The following is an 8,040-nucleotide window of genomic DNA, read 5'->3' on the forward strand; positions in this document are numbered from 1 at the left end:
TTGTCAGGGATGTGTCTTTGCGAGGGAGGAGCAGCAATATCTGCAGGAGGGACTGAGGTGAAACCCAACATCAAAGGCAAGAGGCTGTCAGCACATTTAACTTTACAGAAAACCTTCTCCTAATAAAAAAGGAATGACCTCATTACTACGGACACTAAGAGTTCCCAGGGGAACACCAGGAGACTGCTGCCTGCACTTTTAATATTCACTTTACAAACAAATGAGAAACCTTGAAATAATTTCGGTGTTGTTCTTGGCAAGTTGTTACAATACTGTGTCCTTATAAAAATCATTTAAGAATTTATGTGGTGTGAGTCTACTTTTCATCTGCTGCTTTTTGTTGCTATCAACCTCCCTCCCTCCCGCTGCTCCAGTCCTGTGGGAAAGACCAAGATACCCGTGCAGTGAGATGCTGGTCGCCTGAGCGGGTTCGTCAGGAGGCACTGTTTAGCTTGGCTCTGACTGCTGAGAGAGAGGACCCATTTCTGGAGGAGATGTTTGAAAACTCTATCTGGACCTGGGCCACAGAGAGCAAGCGAAGTCCTATCAGGAGGGTGAAGGACAGGGGAAGCTTGGAGCTGGCCACAGAACTGGGGTAGGTGTGAAGAGGGGAGAGTGGAGCCAGTGGAAGCTGGAAGGACCCTGGCTGTGGCAGCCCAAGATGCAGCCTTGGTGTGGAAGTGGTGTGAGGATGCAGTCTGGGCTAGTTCAGAGCTCTTCTCCTCTCGGCTTCTCCTGGCAGGAGTCACCATAGGCAATAATGCCAGGAAAGCTAGCGTGGAACAAATCTGTCTCTTCCAAGCCTCTGTGAAAGCATCAGGGAGACAGAGAAAATGCTGCTGCAAACCGAAAGAATACATGCAAAATGTGAGGCTGTTCAGTCAGCCAAATATCTCTGCAAATTACATGAATGGTTTCTTTCCATGGGCTAGGCTTTCTCCTCAAATTACCACAGTCTGAGTGACCAGAAATCTTCCCCAGTGTTTCCTTGGTCTTATATTTGCTGTGTGGTACCTGAGGGAGGCTTGCAGAAATGGTTTCATTGACTCTCAGTGGGGAAAAATGCTTGGTACTGGAAATAAGCCCTTACAGATGATGCCTCAAGCTATTCAGTAGTAGTCCACAAACTCTCACCTGCACTTAACTGGTGTGCAGCCTGGGGAGTACCCCTTCCTCTCCTGGCATCTACCCATGTGTATGTGCAGTGTCAGGCACACCCCAACACACCCATGAAAATGTAAATGTGCATACATATATGTAATTTAACTCCCATGTGCCTATCCACAAACGCACACCAAAGAGCTTGCTTCTGTGCCTCTCAGTATGTTCCTCCCTTGTGCAGATTTGCTGCCAATTCTGACAGTCACATGCAACACAATTTTATGCCTTGGGTTCATCCTCTGTACAGCCAGCCATGACACTAAACTGTGGGAAAAGCAGCTCATACTTGATTATCTGTTATTCACTTTACCTCTTTCTCTAGACACTACTTAGCATCACTTCATCCCAGACTTAGTTTGTCTGAGCTTGGTTTTTTTTGACTACTGCTACAACGCAAAAGGCAAGTACCTGCTGTTCCTCTGGGCTGTCTAACAGAAGGATAAAGTACAAAAGATGAAAATGTAATGATGGTGAGTAGCTTGTGGGAATGACACCATTCACTGGTACTCTAGGTATCAAAGTACTCACTAACGAGCAATTTACAAAAGACACTGTTGAGTCATTTTGAAGGAAATCACTGAGTGCTGTGAGCAGGAGAGTGCAGACAGCTTCATGCAAGCGTGAGCTATTGCCCAGGAGCTGCCGATTGCAGTTGTGAGCTATGCAAGAACTGCAGGCAGCTCTTTCCACTTCCACACTCTCCTCTGTGGATGTCTGGGAGCAGATGTTCGTTCACCCTCTGCAGAATCCTACCAGTTGCCCACATCATGTGGGCAGAGCTAAGGCCACACAAAGGTCTAAACAAACTGGCATCCCTGTCTTCTACATCCAGGAAATGGTGAGGCATCTTTCCTTGTACCAGCTGAATATCTCTAATAGGCATGTGGATCTAGCATTTTATTTTCCTTATCTTCTTTCTTCCCAAATATTAGAGTGGTAATGGACAAAATCTGCTCTGACAGTTTTACATTGTCAATTTGTCATTGAAAACCTTGACTAAATGGTTCCTTTCAAGTGCAGAAAAGATGCTCTTTAAAGCATAGCAATAAGATTCAGGCAAACTCTGTTCAATTGCTACTTCTTTGAAACCCAAATTTCACATAGAGTGGAGCTGGAAGTTCTGTGTGCTTTGTAAAGATCTTAGAAATCTGTGTACCAAACACTACAGGAAAAGGCAGATATTAATACAGAAAGATGGGCCAGATTTCTCTTTGCTTGAATGATGTAAATAAGCTGTTCTGGGTGAGTGTGAAGGGAGTTGTCCTGTGTCAAACTTCAGAGACAGTGATATGAATCACTGAAATGCTGTTTTGCAAAGGTCCTAGGCACTTCTATGAAGTTGTACTTCACTGGGGTTTTCTCTTGACTTGTTTTGGCATGTTTACTTATTCTTATTATCTGATATGGCTATTCTTATTATCTGTTATGGCAAGTTTAATCTAAATACTAACAGAAATTTGAAGATGTTAATTAAAAAGGAAGATACACCAAAGCACAAGTGCTCATTTGTGCACACACCCACATATTTGTAAATAATGCCACATGTGCTGGTGGTCATTTTGTCTTTGGTGGGACACATCATCACAGCTCAACCTGCAGGTTCACATTATAGCCAGCAAGTGAAAAGTAGGACGATGGTCTTCCAAAGACCATCCTCATCAACTTCACTGAACTCCCAGATAGACTTTTACATGCACACCCTTATAGCACCTTCCAGTACCTAAAGGAGCCTACAGGAAAGCTGGAGACAGGCCTTTTACAAGAGTATGTAGTGATAAGACAAGGGCAAATGGCTTCATACTAAAAGATGACAGGTTTAGATTAGATATTAGGGAGAAATTCTTTACTATGAGGATGGTGAGACACTGGAACAGGTTGCCCAGAGAAACGGTCGCAGTCTCATCCCTGGAATTGTTCATGACCGGGTTGGATGGGCCTTTGAGCAACCTGGTCTAGTGCAAGGTGTCTGTGCCCATGGCAGGGGGCTTGGAACTAGATGATCTTTAAGTTCCCTTCCAACCCAAACCATCCTATGATTCTGTGATCAAACCTTGAGCAAAGATACAGCTAGGCAGTGAATTAAAAACTAGCCAGGTATGAGTCCAGAAAGTGCAAGTGCAAGTGGTCATACAAAAGTCCAAATGCTAGACTATAAGGAAGGTTGTAACTAGTGGTTCAAAGAGAACCAGTAGGAAATCTGGGGTCACTGTGTGGCTCTGACACAGACTTCCTTTATGTCCTTGCCTCATTCACTTAATTTAGCAATTCTCCAGCTAAGGCAAGGAGACAATACTACCTCCTTAATGGTCTTATGAAGGTCTCTTGAGACTGTGGAGAGAGAGAACTTGACTCCCTCTGTGTTTATATACTCCTGAGCAAAAGGGAGTCCAGGTTATAAATGCCTGGGTCTGCTGCTGCTCCCCAAAGTAATTGTATCAAATATATGGACCAACAGTAAAACTTCACAATGTTTTCCCATTTGGGGTTAAAGGATGTATTTCATTCGACAACCTGGAATGTAAAGTATGGGTATAGTTTTGAGCTCTCGTTTCTTGTTTTGGTTTGTTTTGTTTGGGTTTTTTTCTATTTTCGGTCAATGAAGTAAAATTCAAAGTGCTTACCCCCTTCTTGTTTTAAATCAAGACGGTATCCCTTTAAGAAACAATGAACAGATCATTCAAATTTTCTTCTGCATCATTTTTGTGTCTTTCTTCCTCTAACCAAATGGTTGCAGTTCAGTCACACACCTGGCAGAAGTTCTTTAGCCCTGTCAGCTGCAATTTTCCAGAGAAACCTCTTTGCTGAATAATTCCTCATGAGGCTGGAAGAGAGGACAGGTTTGTGTAGCTGTCTGCATTGGAGGGTAATATTGCCCTCTTCCTGTGATCGTCTGTTGACTTTTGGAGTGTGGGACACTGAATAACCCAGCAGAGAGATATCACCTGTGAGCAAGGAGGTAAGAGCAAGTACTGTTGGTGAGATGATGTTATTCTCTGGACAATTCTTCTGCCTTTCTAGGCGGGACAGTGTGGCCTCTTTAACCCCATCACTGGATCAGTGCTCTGAAATTACACTAGTGTAATCATCCCACCTGAATTAAGCAAGTAACTCCTGGCTTCTGACTCCACAATCCAGCCTTGGGCATCCCCTCTTAGCCTGATGCCTCTTCCCCTCTTAGCCATCCCCCTCTTCCTCCCTCTCCCTTGAAGCCCCCTGCTTGTGGGCTCCTTGATATTTTCCAGTCCTTCCCTAATGAGCACTGCAGAATTACAGCTAATTAAGGATGTAAATGATGCTGGAGAGGGAGAGAGAGGGAGAGGATGGGAAAGGGCGGGGGGGAGGGCAGCTACTTGCTGTGTGCAACTCTGCAGTAAAGTGTCTCCTACCTCAGCAGAAAAGTTATCACGGGAGACAATGTCAACTTTATGGAGGTGGGGAGGGCCCTTTGCGTGGCTTCATCCCTGCCTGCAATAACTGCTGCCTCTCTTTCATGTGTCAGCACTGCAGATGCTGAAGTCCTCCCTCCCAAATGCTGCTTTGTCAGCTGGTGCTGTCATCGAGCCCTGGTCTCCTTCTCTGGAACTTGCCACCACCCTCATTCATGTGTCACCTGGGGGTGAAGGGCTCAGAAGACCTCAAAATCTTCCTGTTCTCTGGGTGAGCAACCTGTTGTGTCCCTCTTGCTTGCAAAGGGATTTTGGGTGAGGTCCACCTCCAGATTTAGAAAGGACACCGTTGTTCAGGAGGGGAGTGGATTTTGGCCACTTCTCCTAGGCACCGGGGCACCTGCCTTTCTGGGCTGCCACCTGCCAGTGCTGGTCCTCAGCCACTGCTCCCCAGGGCAGGATTAGGGCTAAGTCCCTTATCTCTGCAGTGGTGGCCGGTGGCTGGGACAACACACCTTGCGGGGTGACACACGCTGGTGGCTGGAGCTGACAGCTTGGGCCACACGACCCTGAGATATGTGGTTGCTCACATGTGTGAACTGATCAGGTTTGCTTTAGGAAATGCCCCTGAAGGGAGCAGTGGGGGTACTGGAGAAAAGAAGGGTTCATCCAGCAAGGGGTTGCAAGCCCTCCACCCCACCAGCAGCCTTGGCTGGCAGCTCCTGCCTCTGCCAGGGAGCCAAGAGTCAGCTGTCTGGCAGCCCTGCATCAGGGAGAGATGGTTCTGCTGGCTCTGAACAGCTGTTTGAACCCATTCCAGTCTCTCTGGGTCCTCCCGAGTACGTTTCCAAGCACTCTGGGTCCCTGTTGGCGTATTTCTCTGCACATTGCCCAGATCAATGAATTGCGAAGGGAGACTTGCCCCAGCCCCACAGCCAGTCCGTCTGTCTGTCCCCTGCCTGGCTGAAGCAGGAATGCCCACCCCGGGTCAAGGGGAGATGGCATTGGGTGGCAGCAACGGTGGTGGTGGGTTTTGTTGTTGTTTCCCCAGAGCACTGTGCAATATATTCTGATTTTTTTTCTTGTCATTAAGCCAGTGCCTCGGAGATGATGATGTAGTCCCTATGTGGGCCGCAGAAAGCACTTCGAGCCGTGCTGGAGTCGTGCTGGGTGGCTCTGATAGCAGAGCTAATGGGAGCGAATGGGATGCAACGAACTGTTCTAATGACACCAGCCAGGGAAGAGACAACAGTAAGAATAAATAAATGTTAACTATTTTCCTCTTCCAGACATTTGCATCTATTGCCATTAAGTTCATTTAAATAAGAGAGAGAGCGAGAGAGAAGGGGAAACTTACTACTACTCTTAATAACAAGTGTCTAAAAATAAATTAGGATGCTGGGATGCACTTAAGGCATTTTAAAAATAAGTCTGATTTCTTCCCCCTTTCCTCTTTTTTTTCCAAGTTGGAGGGTTTTAATTTGGGCCAAGTAATTTTGGTGCAAACGCTTGGGCGCCTTTCGTTGGGAAATTGGGAGGAATGCAAACAAGATTTCACTTCATTAAACAGGGGCAAACAGTAGAGAAATTGCACTTACTTATGGAAATGACTTTTAAACATGAACAGCATTTACTTGCATTGCCTTGTGCTGATTTTTTTTTTTTAAAAAGATTATACATGTGAATAATTCACTGCGGGCCAATTAGATGATGATTTCATTTTTAACCTCTCTTCCTTGCCATCTTGCTGGCTGTCCCTTTCATTGCAATTTCCACCCTCTTCCTTCCTTTTAATAAATTAATAAAGATCAAATAATCCCTCTCCCTGTGGTGCCAAGAGCTAGCTTCTCTGAAAGGGTGTAAGGTGAGAAATCAGAGGATCACCATCTCTGCTAAACTGCCCTGTGATGCAGCAGAAATAACTCCATGGGATTTCTAGAAGCAGAACTGCACCCATGTGTTCAGGAATAAGGAACAAGAGGAATGAAAAATGGACAAGAATGAAAGGTGGAGACAGACAAAAAAGATCTCCATGCTGTCTGCATGCAGAATGAGGTGCTGGAGAGAGGCTGAGCAAGCAGGATTTACCCTCTTTGAGGCTCCATTGATGCTGACAGGATCACACCAGCGTGAGTTTACTCAGGCCAGGCTAAAAGCAGCACTCGGATGGGTGACTCCATGGCATTACTGGGGATAGAATGGTGCCCTGAAACTCTTCATCATCCCTGGGGCCAGATGCAGGCCAAAAAGATGTGAGGCCACTGTTTGAACCAGGGAAGAATGGCCTGGGATGGGAGAAGAAGCCAGAGGAAGATAATTTTGACTTTTGCCGGGGCCTGTCGCAAGTGGACCTTACAGCAAGTGGATAGAGAGAGAGTTCTCCATGGGGCCTCCGTGTTTTTCCCCATCTAACAGATGTTAGAGATTCTTGCTGTTATTAATGCGTGTGTCAGGGCTTTTCCAAGCTTTCTGTGGAAAGCAGTCTGTGGGATTTCATGACAGCAGGATCTGCCAAAACTTTCAGGGTGCTGGGAAGGAGTTCCAGAAGAGACTGGCTCCCTCTGGTCTCAACTTTACTGCTTCTGCATTTCATCAGATGTCTGCCAGCTTAAAAGCAGCATTGGGAGACTGTCCATGCAGACCCCAGTCATGCTTGTAGGAAGGCAATACCTGTCCTCAAAACAGTTTTTTTTCCCCAAATATTTAACTCCTGGAGCTCTTTACAGTAATTAAAGTATGTAATACAGAGCCTTAAAGCCTCTAAAAACATAATAAAAATATATGTAATTAATTAATTGTAAAAAATCAGCCAATCTACCTGTTTCATTTCTTACTTGACTTTTACCTGTGTTTCTTATCTAGCTCTTAGGTCTCATTCATACATATGACCCACTCTACATCAAATGTGACTGCTGTCTTCCTTTCATCTGCCCCAAAATGAAGGAGAAACTTTGGTACCTTCCCAGTGAAACTTCCAGTCCCCTGTCACTGCCAGGAAAAGGGTAAATTGGAATATCTTCTCTCCCTGCATCACTCACAGCACACCTCTTTTCTTAGCTAAGCAAGAGGCTTTTCCCTGGTGCCAGTGGAGTCACACTGCAGAAGAGTCACTGCTCTGTGGGGTGAGTGTCAATCCTGTGCCAGTCCTGTGGGGTGAGTGTCTGTCCTGTCTTCTCCTCCTTACAGGTGGGAAAACAGAGGCATGGAGCAAGTAGGACACCTTTTTGCTCCTGTATACCCTGGCCAAGCGTAGTCAGCAGTGGGAGAGCTGGGAGCCTGGTCAGAAGCAGGACTGTCCATAATTTAATTTCTTGTTCATCTCTCATTTAAAAGTTTATTTTAATGAAAAAGATCTTCCTGAGAAGCTCCCCTCCAGATGACTGGTAGATGTCACAGCACCGTGTCACCCCTGTCTCTGCTGTCTCTGAAGCCTTCACCATCTTCCTCCAGGAACTCCTTTCTTGCACTGTCCCAGCCTCATCCCTCCAAACTG

At 45.9% G+C, this 8,040-nt stretch overlaps 2 long non-coding RNA genes across 2 annotated transcripts in view; both read left to right on the plus strand.

Moving 5' to 3' along the window:
* LOC135417969 (uncharacterized) overlaps positions 1-1,328 on the plus strand; it is a 333,771-nt gene extending 332,443 nt beyond the window's left edge. The window contains exon 11 of the long non-coding RNA XR_010432281.1: positions 1-1,328. This exon is cut by the window's left edge and continues 8,080 nt beyond it. This is a non-coding gene — a long non-coding RNA (uncharacterized LOC135417969).
* An 8-nt stretch (positions 1,329-1,336) lies between these two features.
* LOC135417970 (uncharacterized) lies at positions 1,337-7,956 on the plus strand. The gene is made up of 3 exons (XR_010432282.1): positions 1,337-4,818; positions 5,641-5,798; positions 7,410-7,956. It is a non-coding gene; the product is annotated as an uncharacterized LOC135417970 (long non-coding RNA).
* The last annotated feature ends 84 nt before the right edge of the window (positions 7,957-8,040 follow it).

Source organism: Pseudopipra pipra, chromosome 8 (genome assembly GCF_036250125.1).
Source record: "Pseudopipra pipra isolate bDixPip1 chromosome 8, bDixPip1.hap1, whole genome shotgun sequence".
Classification (NCBI taxonomy): Eukaryota; Metazoa; Chordata; class Aves; order Passeriformes; family Pipridae; genus Pseudopipra; species Pseudopipra pipra.